This window comes from Macrobrachium rosenbergii, chromosome 34, assembly GCF_040412425.1.
Source record: "Macrobrachium rosenbergii isolate ZJJX-2024 chromosome 34, ASM4041242v1, whole genome shotgun sequence".
Lineage (NCBI taxonomy): Eukaryota > Metazoa > Arthropoda > Malacostraca > Decapoda > Palaemonidae > Macrobrachium > Macrobrachium rosenbergii.
Genome location: NC_089774.1, coordinates 511646 through 538588, shown reverse-complemented (window position 1 = coordinate 538588; position 26943 = coordinate 511646). Strand labels below are relative to the sequence as shown.

Genomic DNA, 26943 nt, shown 5'->3' with positions numbered 1-26943 from the left:
TGAGAACTCTGAAAGTGAAAATAATAATGAAACTTATCAAAATTGTTGTCTGAGCTCCTCTTACAGTATCCCCTCTATAGCAGGGGTTTTCAACCTGGGGTACGCGTACCCCAGGGGGTACATAAAGAGATCGGATGAAATTTACACTTACTCCCGTGGGTCGTTAAGGTTAGGCTTTGGCCGCCACTGACTGCATAGCCACAGGGTAAATAATTACAAACAATTTTCTTTATTTTATGGAATTCTTTGTGTTTACAATATTATTGGTTATGTCAGGAGAGTTGTGTACTTACTTCCCCTTCGAAATAGTACTTGCAAATATACACAATAGATGTTTTTCTGCACGTTTGTTTGTTTTTTCTACTTTATACAAAGTGAGGGTGCATTCTTGACATTAAAAATACCCAAGGGTACGTAGGGAAAAAGGTTGAAAACCCTGCTCTATGGAGCTGCAAAGATTCATAAACAAAATTCTCCTTTAGGCTATCGCTTGCATCATACAACGCCCCTAATTACAAACTGGCTAAATTTCTGGTTCCCTTGTGAGCCTTTAACTACAAATAATTTCACTAAAAAATTCAGTCAATTTAAAGAAAGATTTTATTACAGATTCAGACCTGTTCATGACCAGCTTTGACGTAGAATCCTTATTTACCAATGTGAAGAAACTATTAATATCATTTTAAATAAGCTTTTTCTGAACCCGACACAGTTTTTGAGTGGTTTTAACCGTTCGTTTTTAAAAATCTTTTAAGCCTGGCTGTGCTGGACAGCTTTTATTACCACTAACAGTAAGTTATACAAGCAGGTTGAAGCGGCATGGCAGTAGAGTCCTCTCGTCCTACTTTTGCCAACATTTTCATGTGCTCCTGGAGGCGCACTTCTTAGATGGCTGTCCCTGCCTGCCGCCCCCTTTTTATGCTTGATGATACCTTTGCCCTTTTTTGAACATAATTTGATGCTGATTCCTTCCCTTGATTTTCTAAATTTACAACATCCATAATATTAAGTTTACCCTAGAAAAGAAAACGAATCTGCTTTCTTTTTAGACGATCTAGTTCTTAGACAAAACAATATTTTTAACACCTGATTTTAGAAACAGAACATTTACGGGCTTGGGGTTAGAAATTTTATAGTTTTGTTCTTTTTAATTTAAAATTAATTCTGTTTTTACTCTCCTCCACAGGGCTCTAACGCTAACCTCTGATTGGTGCCTATTCCAAGATGAGATCGTCTTTTTATGTAAATATTTTAAGGAAAACTGCTTCCCGTCTGAACTGGTCTTTAAGATAGTAGACGCTATAGACAAGTCAACTATATCAGACCTACAATTTACAGTGTGCTAAATTGAATTTTATGCTAAATTTCCATTTTATTTGATAACACTTTTTTAAACTTTTCACAACAGATCCAAAGTAAGTTTGGAGCCATTAAGGTCCACTTGATACCTGTTAATTCCTCTCACCATCGGGTCTTTATTTAAATACAAAGATCGTTTGTGCCCTTATATGTCCTCCGGGTGTGTGTATAGCTATACGTGTCCTAAATGTAATTTAGGAACTTATATTGGATCCACCAGGAGGCTTCTGAAGGAAGTAGGTAAGCTATAGGACAGGCAGTAAAATTACAAACCCAGAGTTTCGAATATCGAAATCACTCACAAAATGTGTAAAACTTCCAATTGAAAATAAGGATTTTTTCTGTTTTAGGGCGAGCCTCTAGCAGCCATGAATTGACCATTTGGAATCATTAATGATTAAACGACTCGTCCCCTTGTTAAGCCAAACCTCTGCCGTCTGTACCTCTTAGTCTTTCGTTTCTGTTCCAGTTTTAACATTGCCACTGAATAGGTTGGTCCATATCTGCCCCACTTTATATTTTTATATTGTATATTTTAGAGATTTTGTTTGTTTTTATGTTGTCGCTTTTTAATTGTCCCTTCTATTTTTTATTTATTCTTTTATTTATAGCCTTTTTGTAATTTATGTTATTTATTTTGTACAGCCCTCGAAAATGTAATGAAGCCATTACGAAACGTCGGAATAAATTGACCCTTTTAACAAGTCTTTATATCACCTCCCCATTGATATAGATATATACAGTATATATATATATATATATATATATATATATAACACACTATATATATATATATATATATATATATAATAAAAGAAAGGACTGAATAACATAGATTAAGCGTTGTATTACAAAGATGAAAGGAATTTGTGAACTGTAATGACATTCTTTGGCCTAAGACTACTTGTGCTTGACAACGTTGACACTTACTTGCGTTGTTACTAAATCTTAAGGAATCTGAGGTTGTCAATTCTTTGTATTGCCACCTCTCACCCTCATGATACGTCCAACTCATGTTCAGATTATTTGGTGTTGTGCTGTTGTTTTATAAATACTGAGATTAATCGAGGTACTATCTATTTCTAATCCACTGAGTTTGTTATGTAGCATAGTTGGCACATAGTTGTATATAATACAGCTGTCCTTTGACAGCTGTGAAAAACTGGAGTGATTGCCAGTGTGCCTAGTGTTTGTGTGAAATACGTAAAATGAGAAAGGAAACGCGGGAGATTCATGGGGAGACTGCCTGAGAGAATGCTCGTAGGCACCTCATACTATATTATCGTAATAAAGGTCTGAAATGGAAGATCTTTCTCATTGCAGGAACTTTGCTCCACAAACTACCTATGACATATGGTGGCGGCGGTGGGAACTGTGAGGTTTGTCATAAGAATAGGGCATATGTGACGGTACCCTTTTGAATAAAATTAATACATTGAGCCTCAGTGGTGAAACAGATTTATTATCTAATTATAATGATGCTGTGAAGTAATAAAATATGTTTATTGGTAATAGTGTTTACGAATATATTTCCTCTGAAGAATAATATTGTACATTTACGAGCTAAGTATCTTCTGATAGTTTTTATGTCGTATTCTGGTACTATTTTTAAATGACACACTCAACAGGGTTCTGTATGAACATCCGTTTTTCTGCAGTGCCTTCACGTGCGACCTAGGGTCGGACGGACACAATATTATTATTATCATTATGAATTGTATATTTATTATCTGTTCATTTGACCTTGCACCACATATATGAGACAGAGTATTTTTATGTCTAACCAGTCATTGTTAATCATTATGTTTTCTGTATATCTTGTCCTGTTTGTGAAATAGTTTGACCTCAGGTCACCTGTAGAATTTTGTACCCACGATCTGCATTATACGCGAACGTCCGCATGCCACTATAAGCAGGTCCTTCATCAGTAGAAGCTGCAGGTTGCTCTAGGGCAAGAGCCCGTGCTGGCACAAGACCAGCTAAATCTAAAACAACAACAACAATCAGTAAACTATTGCAGGCTGCTCACAGAGACAGAGCCCGTGCTGGCACAAGACAGCTAAATCTAAAACAACAACAACAATCAATGCGCTATACGGGCTGCCGAGGAACAAGAGCCCGTGCAGCACAAGACTGGCTAAATCTAAAGCAACAATCAATAAACCAGCAGTACTTGTCTTCCTGCTCATTATTTGCACCTCTCTCCTGGCTTCATTCCAAGCTTTGAACTCAAATGTTTCAGAGCTCGTTGAACATTCTCTAGATATTTGGAAGATTAACACTTGAGCTTATCAAGTCCATTCGACTTGTGGAGAGAATTCATATAAGGTTCTTGACGTTTTGAAGTTCCTGTAGGTGGTATGCTGTAGATCAGATTCGGGATTTAGAATTCCGGTCGTTACTTGCACGACTAACTCTGCTTTTGTTAATTCATTAAAGGACCATATGAAGGTTTGCATGGATTCATATAAGATCATAATTTCTTTTTCTCTAATAGCCAAAATCAAGATCAGATTGAACTAATAACAGTAAAGAGTGAGGTTTGACTTAATATTCACATGTTCTCTGATGTCAGTTATCACGAAAATTAACAGAGATTGGTTAATACCGTCAGGTTGCATGTAATTGTGAAAAGGTCCTTGTAAAAACTAAATGTCAGGTTTGTCTTAATACAAACTGTCTTCATTATTTGAATAGCTCTTAGAAAATAAAGTAGAAAGTTAAAAATTGGCAAGTCTTTATGACCTATAGATATTCCATATTTCTCAGTTGCATGCTTTCATTTGAGTGTAAAAGTTGTTTCAGAATTTAAAATATAACTATTCTAATGAATTTTATGCTCCGAGAGAGGAATCGGGAAGAACACGAAGCCTCTTGCCGGAGATCAAAACCCCTTCATTCTCCACTGAAGGGAACGAAGGTGAAACCGTCCATGGGGGACCAGCTTCTCCCAGGACAACCGATGGCTGAGAATGAATCGCCACCGCCGAGCTGGTTGTTCCCGTCGAGACAGGAATAACTGCGCTGCCTCTCTCATCTTGCTCATGTGCGAGTCTGAAGGGTAGATTCTAGCTGCTGCCGTATCTATCAGCATGCCCAGATACTTTACCCTCTGCTTGGGTGTAAGATCGGACTTCTCAAAATTGATCAGGACTGCCAATTCACAACAAAAATTGAGAAGTCAATCTCTATCCTGGGGCAACTGTGACAGAGTGCTCATCAGGGGGCTGAACGGAGTGCTGCTGCTCACCCTTCCTAGCTGGGGCAGAAGAAGACTGGGTGCTCTTGGAGGGGCCCTTGGAGGCCTCGGACTTCCTAGGACCCACAGTGGAAGGGCCAGCCTGACTTGAAGGTTGGGCTGCAGTGTCACGTGAAGACCCAGAGATCTTGGCCACTGCCTAATGAACAAGCATGTCATATTTTCCATCCTTAGCTTGTCCACTGCGACCTCCACTTCTCTACAGAAGAGGGAAGTGGAACCCAGTACTGGTCCGTTCCTCAGTGCCAATGCCGACTCAGTACCGATTTGGTGACCTGACGAGACACAGGGTCTCTTCTCTTGGGCACCAGGTTTGCCTATAGGTTAGCTGTCTGGTGGGCTAGGTAGGAGATGGCCATACCTCCAGACAACATCAGTCTCCTGAATGTGGCTTCCTCCTCAGAATATGGGACTCTGAAGAGGAAGAGGCATTCTTGGCCACTGCAAGGGCCATACATCTATCCAGGAGACCATCTGGAATGCTGCCATGGCAGTCCATTCCACTGCTGCTGCATCCTGCCGCAGCAATTAACCAGGTCCAAGACCCCTTCAGCAAGTCACAACCATGGCAAGCCCATCAAGACATTGGGTTCCTTTTGGGGTCCCAAAAAAGCTTTGGTGGCTGACAAATGGTCCACAGGGCCATGGTCTCTTCCTCAAGATTGTTAAACTGCTGTATGAAACAGACGATCTCTGACTAATCCCTTGAAACTCGGGGGTGTCCGAGTCCTGGGGCATAGGGACCTAGAGCCCTTCCAGGACACGGTCTTCCCAGGTTACTCCCTCTACAGGAGAGGGATGCTCGCCAGAGTCCCCTGGTGGTCTCTCTACCAGCTGAGCATACAACCAGTCCGGTCCGAGGACCATACCCAGAGCACATGTTTCCATGGTCAGAATGGGGTGGGAGTGTGAACATTCCCAGTCCCGAACCCTAGGCCTGTCCAGCTCCCAGTTCCTGGAAAAATCCAAGGAGGCGGAGGTGAAAATGGTCATACAAGTCAGAGAGAGAGGTCCAGTTCACGTGAATGTGGATGGTGCTGTCCTGGGGAAAGCGGTCCCGTTCACGCAAGCGTGGACAGGGGCTATCCTGAAGATGTGCTACAGTTTTCTTAGAAGCTGGGGCCTCCATAGCAGAAGAAGATTTGGTTGGAGACCTCCTCTTGCCTTTCCCAGGTGAATAAAGCCAGTAGGCCGGTGTCACCATACTGGGACCCGGCAGGTAAAAATAGTGAGCGCCAGCACGCTCTGTGCTTACTCTCACACTGAGCTGGGCCTGGATCCGTAGACCAGGGACCCTTACCAGAACTGGAAGGTGAATTCCCGGGACAAGTAACAGTGCACCAGGGGTTTGTGGAACCCCAGGCAACAGTTGCTCCCAAGCTATAGGCAGCAGAAGCTCCCATGCTATAGGCAGCAGGAGTTGCTGTACTGTAGGTACCGTTAGTGAAAGATCCCGTAGCCTTCTCTGTGGAAGAACGCTGGCTGTCTGAAGCCCTACAGGGCTTTTACGGCTAGGAGAGGCAGCGTTCTTCTTCCTCCGCTTGCTAGTTTTGGAAGAAGAAGGGGAGGAGGTGACAGCATACGACAAAGATGAAGACAAAGATGACAATGATAATTCTCAATTCCTCTTCTTCGACTTCTTCTGCTGGTCGCGGCAGGCCTTTGGACAGCAGGGTATGGAGACGGACATCACCAAGGGAAGTCAACCCCCCCTTATTCGCGGTTCAGCATTCGTGGCTTCAGTTATTCACAGATTTTTCACAGTTATTCATTGAAAATTTGCCTATTATTGCAGGTTTTTTCATAGAGCAATTAATGTATTACTGTATTACTTTCATGACTAAATGTTTTAGGATGACAGTTTAAGGTATATTTGATGTTTCAAATATTAAATTAGGTAGTTAGAAGCATTTAAGAGGGGTCTTTGGTGTTTGAACTATTAAGATAGGCAGATATCAGCATTTTTAGAGGGGGTTTTGGTACTCGCAGATTTTCGGTATTCGCAGGTGGGGGTGGTACACGTCCCCCACCAACGCCGGAGGATGACTGTACCTCGAACTTATGCGAGGTTAGGCTCCAGAACCCCTCCTGCAAGTTTGGTACGGTCATTAAAAATGCTAATACAGTAAATGCTTATTTCTAGAGCTTAAACCCTAAATTTGAGAAAATTGTGCTCCCACAGCACTTTCATTTCACTTGAAAGTTAGCTTAATACCATACTGTAATTCACATTTCATTACAGTACCGAGAGAGAGAGAGAGAGAGAGAGAGAGAGAGAGAGAGAGAGAGAGAGAGAGAGAGAGAGAGAGAGAGAGAGATGGGGGTTGTCCTTATGTTAAATATCATAAGGGTGAAATTATTCATGAATTATTGTGAGAGAGAGAGAGAGAGAGAGAGAGAGAGAGAGAGAGAGAGAGAGAGAGAGAGAGAGAGAGAGAGAGAGAATTGTTCTTAGTTAAATATCAAGAGGGAAATTATTCATGTTTTATGACAGAGAAAGAGATAATAACTTTGCAAATAGAGAGAGAGAAGTTATTCATGATTTGCAACGGAGAAGGAGAGAATAACTTGAGAGAAAGAGAAATCCCTTCTGAAGCGGTATTTTATTTGACCATCATTTTCTCCTCTTTGCAGTCAATGTCAAGATAATTGACAGCTAGGTTACACCCCCTCCTCGCTCCATCATCAGAGAAGACTGGAATCCATATTATTCTTTTAAAATCTTAAATAATTTACTATAGAAATGCAAGAAGTTGTAATTATAGCATAGATAATACAAAAAAATTAATAATAAAGTAATGTCACATTTATCTATTAAACTAAAGTATACAAAACAAATAAACACATGCTACATACGCACAAAAATCTCTCTCTTAGAGAGAGAGAGAGAGAGAGAGAGAGAGAGAGAGAGAGAGAGAGAGAGAGAGAGAGAGAGAGAGAGAACAAAATACTACTCATACATCAGAGAAAATATTAAAGTACCAGAGAGAGAGAGAGAGAGAGAGGTTTACATCGACAGCTGTTTTATGACTTTGATTGACTTTACTGGATTTTAACGTAAAGTATGCTAGGTTACCTTTGTATCATACAGTATTTATGTATAAAAATAAAAATAATACAAGTTTTTCATACCAATTTTACACATAAAAGCATGAAAACTTATAAATTACTTCCAAATTTAAACATAACCACTTTTGCAGGGTTTCTCAAGGATTTTGCAAATGTCGCGTGCCTGTGAAAAAATCGCATATGCCAATCAGTTAGGTTCCAACAAAAAGTTCACGTGTCTGTGAATTTGCGCAACTTGAAGTACATAAGATCGTGGTATTACTGTGGCGGGTAACATTTGAGGGCACACTACCGGAGGCATGACACAGTTTTGGCCCTCAAACCGTTAGGCACCATACCCATAGACTGCAGTACTGTAGGTACGGTAGTCACAGTTACAGTTGCAGCAGTACTGGAAGGTCTTTGGAGGTCTTCAAGTGGTAGATCAAGCCCTCAACGCTTGGCTCCCCTGGGAGGCCTAGGGACGCCCTAAGCCCCTCAGGCACCACAACACCTGAAAAACAAGTTGGGTTAAGGGAGGCAATCTCCCTTCGCCCCGAGGAGGATAATCCCACCTCCGAATGAAGAGAGACCACTGGAGAGAAGTCAAACCAGTCAACCATTTCCCTACGTTGGCTCTCTACTAACAATGCAGTAGGAGACATCGAAGGAGAAAACCACTCCCTTAGGAGTAGCAACAGCAGATGGAAGTTTGCCTTGGGCAAAAAAGGAATCAGAGAGAATCCTAGGTGTAATTGGTGAAGTGCTGTGTCCTGATGACACCAAAGAAACCTACTTCTCTCTCTTCTCCTCCCAGGCAAACTTCATCCACCGTTCGGAAAGCCAGACACGACACTCAATACATGGACTATTGGCTGCAATCATGCTCCCTGCATGATGCACACAGAGAATGAAGGTTTATCTCTAACGAGGAGAGGAACTGATTATAAGATTTGTTTATCAGCACAATGCCTAAAAAGCAAAGGTTTCCTCTACCCAGGAAGCCCTTTGTTGGCTGAGTCGGTTGAGCTTCAGACTGTCACTCGATGGGCCGGAGTTCAATTCCCCCGGCCGGCTGATGAAGAGTTAGAAAAATTTATTTCTGGTGATAGAAATTCACTTCTCGCTATAATGTGGTTCGGATTCCACAATAAGCTGTAGGTCCCGTTGCTAAGTAACCAATTGGTTCTTAGCCACGTAAAATAAGTCTAATCCTTCGGGCCAGCCCTAGGAGAGCTGTTAATCAGCTCAGTGGTCTGGTAAAACTAAGGTATACTTATCCTCTACCCAGGCTGTTGCAAGTTTGGGATTTGCATTATAGATATAAGGCAAACAAATAAACATACTCATATCTCATAAAAACAAAAACAAAAAGAAAGTCAAATGGCAGTTGGGCAGAGAACGCAGCAGACATCTTGACTCGACGACGGCCGAAAGCAAAGTGGAGTGCTGACCAACGAGTGGGCGGGGTTTACCCCCTACCATCAGAAGCTAATGACCTCGTTTGCAAGGTAATGGCTGTTCCAGCTCGCATTCGCAAGCAAAATCCCTATGTAAAGGCCGAAGGTTTGTATTTGTGTAGGAACAAGTGCATCATACAGTAGTCAGAATCAGTGATTAAGGTCAATGAATCATTGGAGGACAGCTCGCAATCAATCAGTGACTTTAATGCCTCCTCATGCGCAAATCAAGCCTCTCCTTCCTGGATCCAGAAATGTTGTTCCAGTCGCTCCTCCAGGAAAAGGCTTTCCCACATTCCCTGCACACGAAGGACTCCTCCTTATCGACTTCCTTTCTGACGTGACGCATGCCAAATCGTCTTCGCCTCCAGTTGCTGACGTAAAATCCTCATAGTGATGTTTCATGTCACCATTGGACTCGTAACACACGCTTCCACTTCCGTCTTGATTTCCATCAATGGGTCCAAAGAGAAAGAGGTAGTGCAACCCTTGCAGACAGAATGGCCTCGTGTGGACCTTCAGATGTGACTTCTGTAAGAACACCTTCCCACAGTCAGTGCATCTGACGGGCTTCTCTCCCATGTGAGTCAGGAAATGTAGTTTCAGGCTGTTCCTCCTGGAAAACGTTTTCCACATTCTTCACAAGCAAATGGCTTCTCCCCAAGATGGATCCTCATATGGAGCTTGAGATGCGATTCCTGGGTGAATGACTTCCCACAGTCCTTGCAGGCAAAGGGCCTCTGCTCCATGTGGATCTCCATGTGGGCCTTGAGATACGATTTCTGGGAGAATGACTTCCCACAGTCCTTGCAGGCGAAGGCCCTCTCCCTGCTGTGGGTCGCCATGTGGGCCTTGAGATTGCCTTTCTTGGAGAATGACTTCCCACAGTCAGCGCATCTGAAGGACTTCTCGCCTGTGTGAGTCAAGAAATGTTGTTTCAGGCTCTTCCTCCAGGAAAATGTTTTCCCACACTCTTTCGCCAAGCAAATGGCTTCTCCCAAGATGGACCCTCATATGGTGCTCGAGAGACGATCTCTGGGAGAATGACTTCCCACAGTCCTTGCAGGTGAAGGGTCTCTCCCCTGTGTGGGTAGCCATGTGGACCTTAAGATACCATTTCTGGGAGAACGACTTCCCACAGTCCTTGCAGGTGAAGGCCCTCTCCCCCGTGTGGATCGCTATGTGGGTCTTGAGATTGCCTTTCTGGGAGAACAACTTCCCACAGTCCTTACAAGCAAATGGCTTCTCCCAAGATGGACTCTCACGTGGCGCTCGAGCGATTTCTTGGAGAACGACTTCCCACAGTCCTTGCAGGTGAAGGCCCTCTCCCCATTTGAGTTGCCGTGTGGGCCCTGAGGTACGATTTCTGGGAGAATGACGTCCCACAGTCCTTGAAGGTGAAGGCCCTCTCCCCACTGTGGATCACCATGTGGGACTTAAGATTGCCTTTCTGGGAGAATGACTTCCCACAGTCCTTGCAGGTGAAGGCCCTCTCCCCCCTGTGGATTGCCATGTGGGTCTTGAGATTGCCTTTCTGGGAGAACGACTTTCCACAGTTCTTGCAGGTGAAGGGCCTCTCCCCTGTATGGATTCGCATGTGTTCCTTGATATTTGATTTCTGGGAGAACGACTTCCCACAGTCATTGCACGTATATGGCCTCTCCACGGTATGGATCCAAACGTGTCGTTCCACGTGGGTCTTTGTGGAAAAGGCTTTCCCACATTCCCTGCACACGAAGGGCTTCCCCTTATCAACTTTCTTTCTGACAGGCAGCGAATCGCCTTCATCTCCGAATGCTGATGTAAAATCCTCACAGTGATACTTCACCTCGCCATCAGACACATAACACACCTCCACTTCCGTCTTGATTTCCGACTTGATTTCCGTCATTGGATCCAATGAGGCAGAGGCATAGCTGGCTGGGGTATCACTGCCCACTAAACCTACATTTTCATTCTTGACGAGAGACGGGGATACTGGATCCTCGGTCTCGCTTTTCAACTGATATTCCGAGATGCTCATTTTAGCCTCTGGTCCTTCAACTTTGTTTTTTATTTACGGGATTACCAACTATTTTACTTTCTTCTATTGTTATTCATTGCTTCTATCACATTCATTTTGTTCCTATTTTATTTTCTCCCTTTTCTTCTTTCACCAATGCACAAATCTGATATCTAGAATTTTCCATTTACTATTTTAAGAATTTATTCAAAACCTCACAGGAACTTCCACTTAAATTCATCACTGGAAGCTCATTCATTTCTGAAACCTTGACAACGCAAATCGACAACTTCTTGTTTAAGGATGGAAAGTCTGAAATATGAGAGAAAGTAAAAGATTAGTAGAAAATTTATATAAAACTGGAGCTTTTAATTTATTGTTCATGGCAAACCCATCAATCATACTGAGCCCATATTGAGGTCATGATTTCACTAGACACTTTGATTTCCAAGTCTTTCAGATGGGCAGTTGTCCACACATACAGTAAAAGTCTGTAAACCAACAGTTCATTGGAACTGCTTTGCTCATTCTGTCGTGTCTCACAAGACTCTCCTCTCTGATGGACATAATCTTGCTCTCAAACAACCTGCAACGTGGATGTTAAGTCAAGCTGTACGCCTCAAGTACTCACTGAAATAATGCTGTACCACTTAATAATCATTTGCTTACAAGTGGTTTTCCATTCCAAATTCTTGCATATATCCCTCAGAGTATATCTTCACCATTATCATTTTTCTTGGTTCCCATATCATGATTTCTTCAATATACTTTTAAGAGTAATTTCTTGAGGCATTCTTTTGACAAAAGGCTCAGTAATAGTCCTGTTAATTGTAGTTAATAAGATTATCTACCTCGTTACGGAGCTTCAGTGACCTTGAAAACTTTAGCCTTTACTCCTAAACGTATTATGTTTTCTTAAGGTACACTCAATAATACTTATCACAGTTCCCTCCGGAAGAGTTATCAGAAATCCTGGGTCAGAAATCTGAGCTTCCATATATTTCATCACGAATATTTTCTTTTAAAAATAGCAAATTTTAAAAATAATTTGCATTTTTTCTAACATACAAACCTAAAGTTCTTCACACAGGGATTTTAGCTTGCGACCCAAGCTGGGACGGCCATTCACACTTATTGACAAGGTAGTTAACTACCAACAGGCAGGGGAAGCCCCACCCACCTGTAGGTCTGTACTCCACTTTGCCTTGCGGCCCAGGTACCAGAGTGAGGGGTGGCTGAGACGGGCCATAAATGTACAGACCTTCAGGTTTGTATGTATGTTAGGAAAAATATGACTTTTAAAATTTGCTATTTATCCCTACACAAATATAAACTTTTACTCTTTAAATAGGAGACTTAGCCACTGGTGGGAGGAGTCTGGGCAAATCTCTGAACCAGCTAGTAGGTTTGCCCAACCTCCAACCTGGGGTTAGTTCCCTTCCTGGTCCGTTAGCAGAGAAAGGAACCCCATACCTCTAGCATACTGCACATATGGGATGTAGCAGATGCTAGACTTCTGGACCATTAAGTAAAGGATTTGTACTCTATTACTTAATCAGGCTGCAAGAACCCAACTGAAGTGTCAGAGACAACAAAACAGGTAAATACACTCAACAAGCTTGATTATTGTCTGTCCTCCTCACCCCTTACCAAAAGAGGTGGGGAACTTGCATCCCCTCACTGCCAATGAAGACTGTTGCTCAGTCAGATAACTCACCTGAACCTACATCCATCCCGCTCGTATATGGAATGGCACTCTGACCCTCTGTTACCGAAGAGGAAGTATGAGAGAGGGAGGAGAACCAGTCACTCCTAATCTGTCTCCTACCAACTGGATACCTAGATGAGGTGCTACCTGCCCCAAAGGCAGCTGGACTTGCTAACTGACCTGTTGAGCAGCCACCAATGGTCCATGGAAAGTGTGTCCAAGGTTAGTGGGCAACGTTCTGCAGGTAAAACAACGTGCAGGTGATCGTGACCAATCACCTCTCTGCACATAATACCCAGAAGTTGACAGGTTCCTACTGAGTGCAAATTAAAGGGTGATGTCCCTACTATCAAGAGCTGTCGTCTGGGTTGCAATTCTTCTCCACCCAGGAAGAGACGATGCACAAGGAGCAACTTACAGAGCCAGGAGGAAGTTTACTCGAAAGATGCCTTCCTCAGCTCTGTTAGTGCTAACCGAAGAGCTGTCAATATCCAAACCTGCAGTGTCGATCACCTTTGAGATAGTAGTGCAGCACTCAACCAAACTTAGTAGCATCTTGCAAAAAAATCCCTACTGAAGTTCTTCAGAGAGGACAATGAGACAGGTTCCTTGAACTTGAAGATGACGAGGAATGCTGCCGTGGCAGTCGATTCTAGCGCCGCTAACTTGTGCTGGAGGAGGGAGACTTCCTTTGCACGAAGCTGGTTCATCGACAGACCTGGGTCTAGACAAACCAGGTCGAGGCCAACCTATTTGGTTGGCAGTGGCCTCTCCAAGAGCACGCAGAAATACTTCTGACAAGGGAGAGGAGGAGGAAGTATTTTGTTTGAATGGATAGAACAAATTGAATAATCCTGCTCAGAAACCAGAGAACTCACTTGGTCTAGAACCCTTTCGGCAAGATCTGACCACGGCAGGCCCAACAAAGCTTTGGGTTCCTTGCATGGTTCCCAGAAGGCTTCGAAGGCAGACAAACAATCCACGGGAGTGGTCATGGTCTCTTCCCCGAGGTAGTTACACTAATGAATCAGTTTCAGTCTCAACATAGATCCTCTGTAATTCAAGGATGTCCATGTCCTGAGGAAAAGGACCCTCAAGCACTTGCGGGCCAAGGTCTTCCCAGGCTACTCTGTCAGCAGGAGACAGGCCCTCATCAGAACCCCCTGCTCCCCTCTCCACCACTCAAACATACGACCGTTCCAGTCCTAGGACCGTATGACCCCAGGAGGTTAAGGGGACAGGTGAGAGGGATGCAGCACCTTTCAAGGGCCTGTCGGAGGCCAAAGTCCCAACAGGAGATAAAGGTATATTCTTATAATTTTTTGGTTTATATTCTTTCTTCGGGTATTTTTTTTTGTTTAACTGACGTTTCTCTGATAATAGTTGGTGTTTTGGTTTTGGGTGGAGTTCTCTCAAAAGGTCTCTTTTTATCTATAACTTCCAGTTCATTACAATTTTCTTCTTTTATTTCCGTAGTGTATGCATTATCTTCTTGTGCTTCCATTTGCTTAATATCTCAAATGAATTTGAACAAATATTATCCATATAAGCATTTGTGTTCATTTCTTGGTTCTTTGCTATTTCAGTTTCTTTCCTGTAAGGTAGTTATCATTTCTTGAGATTTATCTATCTGGGTTTTGTTACCCTTATCTATTTCCATTTTGTTTCATTATTTGTTCTTGTTATGGAAGAAAAGGTACGTTTCTTAGTGGGATCATGCATTCCTCTAACTATCAGTTCTAATTTGGCTTCTTGTATATGCATCCCTGTTCTTTCCTGCAATAATTTCAATTCTTTATTGTTGATATGATACATACATTCTTTAGAGCTTGCATGATGATTTTGCCCACAGTTCATGCATTTTGGTTCACTGCACTTCCACTGTGTGGCATGTTCATTAGACCCACAATATGCACATACAGATTTATTTTGGCAATTTTTTCTTTGTATGTCCATATTTACTACAATTTTGGCATTGTACTGTAGTGGTTTTGGAACATACGGTCTTAATTCTCTGTTTTTGCTCATAATTTTAATTTTTAAGGGTAATTCTTGACATTCAAATTTAATTCTGCTATTCTCAATTTTTGTCTATTACTCTGTCTACTGGTTACTTATGTATTTCACAGTCTTGTACATTGGTATATCTCTTGTTAAGAGAATCTAATAATATATTCTTTTCAATTGGTTCATCATAATTATCAGGAAGTACTAGGGTACCTGGAATACTGTTCATACCATCATGTTATTTTTATTGTTACCTTTACTGTGTCAATGTTTGTGCTATTCATGTAATATTCAGATTGGTTTTTGTTGTGGTTTCTATCAACCATATCTGGTCTTTAATCTGTCTGAATGACATTTTGGAAGTTGAGTGCCTATTCAATAAGAAATTTTCTAGTTTTAAAGCTGATCAATTTTTGTCAGTTCCTAAGGTTAGGAACCTTGACCAACTTCCACTTCCAAATAGAGAATCAAAGTTTGTCAAAGTCAGGTCTTGCCTGAATCTAGTTTTCCTAGGCCTTCTATATGGTATTAATGTATTAATACCATCTTTCTTTATTTGAACTGAGTGTCCTTTGGAGTTGCCCATTGGTAAGCCAGAGGTCAAAAGGCTTTTAGGTTGTGTCTTGTGTCATCATACGATGAATTTGAATTTCGTCCAGGATGGAGGTCCCTCTCAACAAGGAGGCCCAATGGGGGGGAGGAGCAACAATGTCATCTACAGTGGTAACTGATCTGGGATCCTCAACTGGATATACACCATACTATTGTGTATTGTTATTGCATTCTTAACAGTTGTTTGTTTGTTGTTTAGTGTCAACCTGACCAAAGTCATTTGGCTTTATGAGTCAGTTAAATACCTGCCTCCATACTGTGTGTACCTATGTTTTATTGCATAATAAAGACACCACGTAACAGGTAGCTTCTCTTCTCCCAGACTTATCACATACCCTCAGTGCCTTAAGGGTTGTCAGTCAGTCAAGATCAAACCCAGCACAGGGGGAAAGGTTTGACATATAAGTTTTGCTTCGCTCAATCACATCAAGTACTCCAGTTTTATGGGTGAAGAGGCATGCCGTCAACCTCCACCCTCCATATAAGTTATAAGAACAGTCTTTTCCATAGTGCCATGCAAATTTTGTCAATGATAGAGGAAGAGAGAAGCAGGAAAGCTTAATAGAGGGAGGAGTAAAGGGAAAAAGGATTTCCACTGTGGTTGAACCCACTGCAGAGATGGAAGATATAAAAGTGCATTCAATCCTTGCAATGGGTCCCTAAGTCCCCCAATCTCTTCAAGGGGTTGGGATCAGGGGGCCGAACTGGAGAAGTCTAGGAAATTTCAAGAGGAAAAAACAAAGTTGGAGCTCCGATGTCACAAAGAAGAGAATGCTAACTGAACGTGAAAGTTCAACTGCAGTTCCCTATAGGACCGAGAACATATAGGACACTGTCTGGCAGAGATGGTTGCCATTAGTCAATTTCACTAATCTTGCTGCAGCCTCTACTTTGTCCTAAAAGGATTAAAGTAGACCCCAGAGCTGGACCGATCCTCAATATCAGCACTGACTCAGTGCCAAAATTTTGCACATGGACTCAAAATGCCACTGAATTTCGTCCCCCAATCCCACTACATGCAACAACAGCTCACAGGAGGTTGCCTGGTGGGCCAGGTTGTTGGTGAAGGCTACCCCAGCGGCAACAGCGTTTTAAATATCGCCTCCTAATTTGGGTCATCCACTGCTTCACCTGTGACACCAGAGAGAAAAAGAGTGACTCAAACTTACTTGTGGTACCAGTTGGCACTGACCAAGATAAGACCTTTCAATGAGTTAGAGGCGAGGTAAAGTCACCTCACTGGATTGGTCCTGAGTGGATTACCTGTACAGATACAGGTGAAAGTCAATGGTTCATAAGAGCACTAGTAAGTTATGACCAAGGCAACTAAGCTGGAGCCTAAGCTCTCTCAGTGGTAGGAAAATCTGCAGAAAAAGTCCCAGTGCTTCTCCAAGGCCATCCAGCTCTCAACCAGACTTGAAGGCCTCTAGGAATAACGGATCCTGCACACTGGTATCCAAATCCTGGTGTACAGAACCCCATGGGATTCCTGCCCCCATTCAGTTCTATGGCTGGATAACAGGACTACACAGGCCCTGTAACTTCCCTGGAATCCTGCAAGCCAAAGATCCTGTACAGATAATACAGGTATCTTGGCTGGCTTTGAGAGCATAGCTAGCTAGGCAGGACAGGCACCCAGTCTCTGAGAGACCCGGATAGCAGTTGCACCCCTGCAAAGAGCATGGGTAGCAGCAGGGGGGTCCCAGACCAGCAGTCCAAGAGCCTTGACCAGATCAGTCAGCCTGGATAGCTATAGTTCCTGTGCATGGAGCACAGGTAGCATCAGGGAATGCTGGACCAGAGGTATGAAAGCTTGACTGGACTGGTATCCCACAGACAGGCAGGATCAGATGTCGGCCAGCCAGCCTGGGGATTGGATGGCCCAGGAGTCAGCCAGCTCAGGGATTGACCAGCCTGGGGATTGGCAGATACCAGAGATCAACCAGGCCAGGTGACAGACAGTCGAGTGTCGGCTGGCCTGGGTGTCAGCCGGCCCAGGGATCGGCTGGCCTGGGGATTGGCCAGCCTATGGATCAGTCAGCCCAGGTGTCAGCCTGCCCAGGGATCAGCCAGCCCGGGTATCAGCCAGCCCCCGGGCAACAGTCGCACCCATGCAGAAAACTGAGGGTGCAACTGTACCATAGTGTGAGCCAATCAGTCCTCTGCCTCGGAAAAGGACCAAATGCTAGAGGCCTATCAAGACTTCCTGCAGTGATAGTCAAACATAGTAGCCCTCTTCTCGAAAATATCAAAAGAGGAAGATCAGAGGCGACGGAGAACTCCACAAAACCATTCACTACTGAACAACCCAATCCAAAGATCGGAGCCATCGATAGTGGCAGAGCCTCACGCCCAGGTCACACTACCCCCTCTCTAACGGCCCTGAAGAGCTGGGACAGGCAGGTTGAAGTGTTACCCGGTCACCATGGCCATGGAACACCAGCTCATGGCTCCCCAAAAACTCAATTGAAAACCAAGATTTCAGGAACAAATGAGCAGCACAAACAGGCTGCACAAACCCTTCCTGTGCAATCCCGAAAGAATGCTGGGAAGAGCTGAAGTATTTTCCTATCACCTGATCACCAGACCAAGGAAAGATAGGAGAACACTCGTGGTGACAAAAACCAATGGTCCATGAAAGTGAGTCACGCAAAAACCCACTCAGTGTGATCCCAAAGGACTGCATTGAGAAGGGGAGAAGTGATTACCTGTTACTAAGATCATCCGACCATAGAAAAGCAGGAAGAACACTCCAGAATCGTTGCCACCCAACAACCCGATCCATAGACTGGGACAATGAGGGCGAATGAGCCTCATGAGAGATCAATGCACTACTTCTCTTGAAGCAAGCTCTAAAGCTTACCGTGTGAGACAAAGGAACCTCGAGTTTGAGAGAAAGGCACCCAGGGCCAGCCCTGCCTGGGAAATCAATCGCCAATGGTGATCAAGTCTCCCAGTCCACCCTAAAGGCTAAGGCACACAAAAAGAAGCTTAATAAGCCTTCTAAAGGTAAAAGGGATAGGAATACTCAAGTTTAATGAATAAAAGCTTGAACGGCAAAAGTCAGGCTATAGAGGGATGAAGAAATTTGTTTTTATTTAGCATTTCCCAACGTTTTTGTGAGAGAGAGAGAGAGAGAGAGAGAGAGAGAGAGAGAGAGAGAGAGAGAGAGAGAGAGAGTGTAATTGTTGTTGGAGTGGTTGTTGTTGAGTTGGTTTAGGCTGTCTCTCTGTCTGTCGGTCTGTCAAAGTTTTTCGTTTTTGGGAGGTCTTGGGCAGTTGAGGTCCAACCTTGAAAGTGAACGGGAGTTCGTCTGTTTTTTTGGGACCACATTAATGGTTCATGTGTCTTCTTTTTTTGTTGGTTCGTTGTTGGTGGAGGGTCGGTTTAAGTTTTTGTTTGTGTGGGGTGTGTGCTGTGATTGGCGACCGTGGACCTTATCCATCTCCAGCAACCGAAGATCAGGGTGAGTGTTGCGTGTTGTGTTGTTTGTGGGTTTTGAATACCGCCACATAATATTTGGCGCCCAACGTGGGGCAGCTGGTATTGCAGCTGCAGGTGAGATTGGTGGCTGGTAGTGTGACTGAAGAGAAGGATGGAAGAGGAACTAGTGAGGTTGAGAGAGGAGAATACGTGGTTGAGGGGTGAGAATGAGAGATTGAGGAGTCAGTTGGAGGAGATGGGGGGAATGCTAAGAAGTGCAAAAGAAGAAATGAAAGGGGAGATGAAAGAGTCAGAAGAGAGAATGGAAGAGAGGATGGATAAAAAGTTGGAGGGAATGATGAAAAGTGTGGAAGAAATGGTGAAAGGTATGTTCAAGGGTGTTTTTGGAGAAGGGGCTGTTGGAGGCAGGTTCTCTGGAACGTGTGAAGGGGCAAGAGAGAAAGAAAAGGAGGAAGAAGTGAATGGAAGCGTGAGTGATGAAAGTGATATGGGAATAGGAAGTAAGAAACGAGGGAATGAGAGGCAGGGTAAGGAAAAGGGAATGAAAAGCAAGGGGAAGGAACAGAGGGAAAGTAAGGATAAGTCAGGGGAAGAAAAAGGGAAGAAGGGAAAGGAAAGGAAACTGGTAAGAAGGGTAAGGAAGTGGGAAAGGCAGGAAAGAAGGGAGAGGGTGAAGGCAGTAGTGATAGTGAGGTGGATGGAGGTGAGTGGATAAAAGTGGATAAAAGAGGGGGAAGAAGAGTGTAATGAGTAAGATGAATGTAAGTGCAGAAGTGGACTCTTTGTATTCGGAAGAGGGTATGAAAGGACAGAGTGAAAGTAGCGAGAAAGTGAGAGTGAAAGTGAGAAAGAAGTGAGAAAGGCTATGTATGTGAGGGAGGTACCCGGTGTGAAAAGTATAATGAGTATGGAAGTAGGGATGTGCATGATTTCTTTAGGGAGTATGAAAGGTTTTGTCAGGATAAGTATGGGGAAAGTAAGAGAGTGTGGGCACGAGAATTAGGAGAGTATTTGACTGGGTTTTTTACTTGATATGTATAGGGTTATTATGAGTGTGGGGATGTTGAGTATGACAAGGTGAAAGCTAGATTAGTTGAGCAAGCGAGGCGTATGAAAGCGAGTGTTAAGTATAAGAGGAAGAATGAATTTGATGAGGCAAGAATGAAAGCTGGGGAAACCTTGTCACTGTATGCTTGTAGGCTGGAGACGTTGGCAAGGAAGAAGTTTGGGGATGATGGGATAGATGAATGTAAGGAGTTAGTACGGAAGTTGTTAGGGACAGTGCCAGATGGAGTTAGAGAATTTGTGAACTTGAAGCGGAAGGAGAAGAAAAGATGGACGAATGAAAGGTTGACTTGGGGAGAAATTTTGGAAATTGTAGAAGATTATGAGCTTGACAGGGTTATAAAAGAGAGCAGAAGTGTAAGTGTAAGGGCTGGGGTAGATGAGAGAGTACCAGAGTTTGGAAGCTTTAGGGATGCAGTGTTGAGGGGCCCAATGAGAATGGCCGATAGTGTAATAGATAGGAGTGTAAGAGCAAGTAATGTGGAGGTGCCAGTGAGGATGAATGATGGGTTTGTAAAGGGAACAACGGGTTGGACGGGTTAGGGATAGTAGTGTACAAAGGGGAAGGTCGATGAGTGGAAGTCGAGCGAAGTGTTTTAGATGTGGAAAGGAAGGACATACAAAGAATGAGTGTAGGTGGGCTTTAGGAGCGTGTTTTGGGTGTGGGCAACCGGGACATTTGGTAAGGGAGTGTATGAAAGATAGGGGGGTTAAATGCTACCGGTGCGGACAGGTGGGTCATGTTGCTAATGGTTGTAGGGGTACCCGAGTGAATGTAATATGTGGTAACTGTGGTAAGAATGGGCATTATGCGAGAATGTGTTCAGAACCGAGAGCGAAGTGTGACGAATGTGGAATGGAAGGGCATGTATCAAGTGTATGTAGACGAAAGAGGGTGACTGTGACAGCGAATTCGGGAAACTGAGTGTGAAGGGGGTTCAAATGGGTGGATCCTCCAGGATGCAAGCGGTGCGTGTGATGCATGTACGTGAGGGGTTGTTGCATGAGGGAGGTTTTGCTGGAAAGACTGACGAGTGCATGAAGCAATTTGTTTTGATAGAGTATGGCAGAAAACGTAAGAAAGGGAAGAACGTAAGTAAACGGAATGATCGTAAGTTGTGTGATAGGGGTGTGAGTGCCAAAGTGAAAATGAGTGATAAAGCGTGTAATACGGATGAATGGGATGGTATGGATAGAACGTATAGTATATGCGGGTTTGATATAACTGAGTTGACTGAACGTGTAGGGGTTGGTGAATGGTTGGAGGTGAGCGAAAGTGTAAGAGTAAGAGAGCGTAGCAGTGATAGACGAGTGATTGAAAGCATGAATGAATCGTTGCAAGAATTGGAAAGGTCAATGAGGGAATGGGATGGGTTAGTTGAAGAATTGGGGAGGTATTTGGGAACGAGTTAGAGGGTATAGATGAGATTGTGGATGAAATTGAGAGTGGTAATAGTGAAGAAGATAGCGTGAATCTGAGAGAGAATGGAGGAGAAAATGTAAATCTGAATGTTGCTGGAGAGAGATGAGTCTGAGAGAATGATTGCGTGCCCATGAACGCGATCTAGAGGACCTGCTAGTGAGCATCCGTGGGTGTTGCGAAGGCGATTTGAAAGGGGTGTGAAAGGTGTTGGTTGGGAAATGCTAAAAGGGGGAGAAATATAGAGGATGAAGAAATTTGTTTTTATTTAGCATTTCCCAACGTTTTGTGTGTGAGAGAGAGAGAGAGAGAGAGAGAGAGAGAGAGAGAGAGAGAGAGAGTTGAGAGAGAGAGGGTGTAATTGTTGTTTGAGTGGGCCTGGTTGTTGGAGTTGGTGCTGGCTGTCTCTCTGTCTGTCGGTCTGTCGGGAGTTTGAGAGTTTTTGGGGAGGTCTTGGGCAGTTGAGGTCCAACCTTGAAAGTGAACGGGAGTTCGTGTTTTTTTTGGGACCACATTAATGGTTCATGTGTCTCTTTTTTTTTTGTTGGTTCGTTGTTGGTGGAGGGTCGGTTTAAGTTTTTTGTTTGTGTGGTTTTGTGTGCTGTGATTGGCGACCGTGGACCTTATCCATCTCCAGCAACCGAAGATCAGGGTGAGTGTTGCGTGTTGTGTTGTTTGTGGGTGTGAATACCGCCACAAGGCAGAGAGCCGTGAGAGATGTCTGGAGTCAACAGCAGCTGGAAGCAAATTGGAGTACAGACTGACAAGTGGGAGGGCTCCCCCACCCGTTGACAGGAGTTGACTACCTTGTCAATAAGTTTGAATGGTTGTCCCAGTTTATGGCAAGCTAAAATTCCTATGTAAAGAACGAAGAGTTTATACTGTATTTGTGTAGGGACAAATACAATTCATTTCCACTGTTTTGAGGTCAGTTTGGAAATATGTACTCCAATGAAAGATGTTAAAGAACTTGAGCGCTTTTTCATAATCAATCCTAATCAAGGATGGACATGGTCTAGGTTTCCCTTTGGGTGAGCAACTAATTGGTGCTTAGTACTTTAAACCTTTCCAGTTAGATTCAATGTGGCTGTCACTCTTGTTTTTGCCATAGGCAAGTGACAAACAGTGGTGTAGGGAAGAATATGGAAATATTCTTCCCTGTCGTGATATAGCAACAGCAGTCTACCAGCAATTCCAGAGTCTAGACTGCAAATTTGTTCTTTAAAACACAAGTGAGTGCTTCTGTATATACAAGAGATCATATGGGAACAGTTCTTCCATTTCCTGTACACATTATTATTCATATGTATTAATCTATATTTTTTCTTTCAAACAAAGTGTGGTTTGCCTATATCCTTCATCTGGTTGTCCCTAGATTCTGATTATTTAAAGTTCTTAGTACCATTTCCTTAAGAAATATTCTTTCAATGCAGAAATCTAAAACTCTCACAATGACGAGTCCTTCCTTTCCCTACATTTACTCTTCTGTTTGTAGTTTATAGTTTGTGGTCTCATCCCCTTGTTTGACCAAAGAGGCTTTAATTGTGTTTGTTGCTTAAAGGTTGCTGACAAAAGTGGCTGATGCTGAAAAATTATGTTTTAATGATAAAATAAAGTTTGTTCATACTTACCTGGCAGATATATATATATAGCTGTATTCTCCAAGTCCGACAGAATTTCCTTCGTGGGGGTGAAAGTGGGGCCAGGTGGTTAGTACCCATTCCCGCCGCTGGGAGGCGGGTATCAGGAACCATCCCCATTTTCTATTCAGATTTTCTAGTGCCACTGTCTCCTGGGAGGTGGGTGGGCACTATGATTATATATATCTGCCAGGTAAGTATGAACAAACTTTATTTTATCATAAAAATATCATTTTGTTCATGAGACTTACCTGTCAGATATATATATAGTTGAATCCACCATTGGAGGTGGGAAGAGACAGAATAGGATTTAGGAAACAAATATATGTAGGCAGTGATTGACGCCTTGGTTCCTTACCTGTTAGCATAGCTGACTTTGTGATACTGTCACCCAAGCCTGCTTCTGCTTTACTAGAGTCTCCAGCAAGGTAGTGACCTATATAGCTGGTGAGTTCTAGATGATCTGTCCACGGAGGTGTGACCACAATGGGACTAGATCATAACACCATACTGTAAGGGCAAAAGGAGCAACGACCAACCACCTGACCGAGCCTATCTAAGTCATTAAACCTAACATAAGCTAACGACTGGGCGTCCACCTCCAACAAGCAGTGCCAACCCAACAACCATAAAACACAAAATCAAGATTAAAAATACTTCCTAACCTCTAAAGGATAGGATGAGTATCGCTCTCTGCCCCCCAACACTGTGTCAGCGGAAACGATGGTCCTAGTGTTGATCAGCAGCCTTCAATGTCTTCTTCACGTCCGCAAGTAATGTAAGGCGAACATAATGCTTCGCCAGAAGGTGGTACCCAGAAGATCACTAAGGGACATGTTCTTCTGGAAAGCCACCGAGTCGCAATGGCTCTCACTAGGTGAGCCTTGACTTTCAGAAGTCTCATGTCGCTGTCTTGGCAGGTAGAATCCCTTGATCGTGCTTCTTAACAAGAATGCCAGAGCATTCTTGGACATCGGAAAGTTCGGCCTTTTGACAGAACACCACAGATTGTCCGATGGGCCTCGACTTCCTTTCGTCCTGTCTAGGTAGAATTTGAGAGCCTGACAGGGCACAGGGCTCTCTGATTCTTGCCCAAGAATTTCTGCCATACCATTGATCTCAAAATTCTTGGGCCAAGGGGTAGAAGGATTCTTGTTCTTGGCGAGAAACATAGGGCTTAGGAGCATACGGCATTATGCCCTCTAAAGCCTATGTGCTTGCTGATGGCTTGAACTTCACTAACTCTCTTTTGTCGCCAGAGCAGTTAGGAAAATAGCCTTCCTTGTCACATTCTTGAGCGATGCCGAATGAAGAGGCTCGAATGTATCCGACATCAAAATTTTCAGGACGACATCCAGGTTCCAGGAAGGTGTCCTTGGCTGAGGTACCTTAGCAGTCTCAAAGGACCTCAAGAGATCGTGAAGATCCTTGTTGTCGGCTAAGTCTAGACCTCTATGTCTGAAGACTGCCGAAAGCATACTTCTATATCCTTTAATTGTCGAGACTGCCAGCTTTTCCTTCTCCCTAAGATGAAGCAGGAAGTCTGCTAACGGCACAGAGGTCGTGGTTGAGGAAATTGCTTCTGCACCGTTTCCTGAAATTGGCCCACTTTGATTGGTATACCACATTGGAGGAGGGTCTCCTGGCGCTGGTGATAGCCCTTGCCACTGCTCTTGAAAAAACCCTCGCTCTCGCCAACCGTGATAGTCTGAATGCAGTCAGACTCAGAGCGGGAGGTTTTTGTGGACCATTCGAAGTGGGGCTGCCTGAGCAGATCGACTCTCAGGGAGCATTCTTGGGAAAGTCCACCAGGAAGGCCATGACCTCTGTGAACCACTCTGCCGCTGGCCAAAAGTGAAGGCGATCAACGTCATCCTCGTCCCTTCCGACGCTCATGAACTTCCTGATGACCTCCCCAGAATCTTGAAGGGAGGAAAGGCGTAGGAGATCCATTCCTTCCAATCCCAGAGGAGGGCATCTACTGCTACTGCTCCTGGATCTAGTCTGGGAGAGCAGTATAGAGGAAGCCTCTTTGTCCTGGACATCCATGAAGAGATCCACCAAGGGACGTCCCCATAACCTCCACAGCTCCTGACACACCTCCTTGTGAAGGGTCCACTCGGTCGGCAGAAGTTGACGCTGCGGACTGAGAAAGTGTTTTGGACATTCTCCACTCCTGGAAAATAAAATTTTAAGGATCGTGATCCCCCGAGCATGGGCCCAAAGCAGGATTTCCTTTGCTAGGACAAACAGGGAGAGGGAGTGAGTTCCTCCCTGTTTCTTGAGGTATGCCAGGGCTGTGGTGTTGTCCGAGATTTACCTGTATCACTCGGCCTGATACTTGGCTCTTTTGTTTATTGCAGGGCCAGCAGAATCGCCCCTAACTCTTTGAGACTGATGTGCCAGGACACCTGTTCCCTCTCCAGGTGCCTGACACTTCCTCCCTCCCTAGTGTTGCTCCCCATCCCTCCCTGGACCAAGTCGGAAAACAACACTAGGTCAGGGCTCTGAAGGTGTAGAGAAACCCCTTCTGCCAACCTGAGGGGTCGAGCCACCACCTCAGGTGATCCTTGATGACGGAGAGATCCTCAGGGTCTCCTCTAGATCCTGTTTTGTTTATCCAGTTTTCCGCCAGGAAAAACTCTTGGTCTTCTGAGATGCAGTCTTCCCAGGGAAACAAACTTCTCCAGCGAGGAAATGGTCCCCAGCAAACTCATCCATTCCCTCACCGAGCATGTTTCCTTCCCAGGAAGGATGAGACTTTTCTAAGCATTGCTGCTGTCGTTCCTGGGATGGAAAAGCTTGAAAAGCCACTGAATCCATCTGAATCCCCAGATACTGGACGATGGACTGCGTGAGGGATCAGATGGGACTTTTCTACATTTACTAGAAGTCCTAGGGACTTTGTCAACTCAAAGTCGATTTCAGGTCCTCCAGACACTTTGACTTCGAAGAGGCTCGAATGAGCCAATCGTCCAGAAAGCGAGATTTGTATGGGAATAAGTGAAGCCATCTCGCCACATTCTTCATGATGATCGTGAAGATCATAGGGGCTGTGTGTTTAGCCCGAAGCAAAGAGCTCTGAATTGGAACACCCGTGAGTACAAACCTCAGGTACTTCCTCGACTGGGGATGTATGGGGACATGAAAGTAGGCGTCCTGAAGGTCCAGCGAGACCATCCAAACTCCTGGTCTTAATGCTCCTAGAACAGACTGGGACCTCTCCATCGTGAACTTCTCCTTCACCACGTAAGCTGTTCAGTCTGCTGACATCTAGGACTGGTCTCCATCCTCCCGACTGCAAGGAACTAGGAACAGTCGGTTGTAGAAAAGGGAGTCCAGCTCCAGGACTTGCTCCACAGCTCTTTTCTCGAGCATTTGCACTAATAGCTCTAAAAGGATCTGTTGCTTCTCTTGATGGAAGGAGGGCGACAGATCCCTGGGTGTACGTGCAGAGAGGTGGCGTGTCGAGAAAGGGGATGTTTGTATCTCTCGATAAATATGAGAGGACCAGGTGTCCGCCCTCTTGCTCTCCAGACTCCCTGAAACGAGAAAGAAGCCTGGCTCCTACAGGTGTCTGTATGCTGCAAGTCACTTCTTGCCCCTAGGTTTAGGCAAACGCCTCTGGAAAGACCTCTTCCTCGGGAGACGATCTCGAGGAAGAAGCTCCTCCACGAAAGGGCTTCTGCTTCCTGGAGGTCTGATCCGACGACGACGTCAAAGGGACTGCGGGCGTCTTGACAAGTGGGCCAAGAGGTCTTGAGTGGCCTTCTCCTTCAAGCTGGCGGCGAGATCCTTGATCAAGGACTGGGAAGAGATGGCTCGACAACGGGCGAACAGCAATTCTGCCCTCTGCGACGGAGAAACTGACTTTGCTATAAAGTTACAGTACAAGGCTTTCTTCTTCAAGAATGCAAAA

The 26943-nt window shown here is 44.2% G+C and overlaps 1 protein-coding gene and 1 long non-coding RNA gene across 8 annotated transcripts in view; one reads left to right on the top strand and one right to left on the bottom strand.

Annotated features, from left to right (window-relative positions):
- Nucleotides 1-26943, top strand: part of LOC136856039 (oocyte zinc finger protein XlCOF6-like) — a 212144-nt gene that overhangs the window by 19799 nt on the left and 165402 nt on the right. The gene's annotated exons all lie outside the window — the stretch shown is intronic.
- Nucleotides 10461-26943, bottom strand: part of LOC136856038 (uncharacterized) — a 35537-nt gene continuing 19054 nt past the window's right edge. Inside the window, exon 4 of the long non-coding RNA XR_010858199.1 lies at nucleotides 10461-11440. This is a non-coding gene — a long non-coding RNA (uncharacterized lncRNA). The remainder of the gene's footprint in view (nucleotides 11441-26943) is intronic.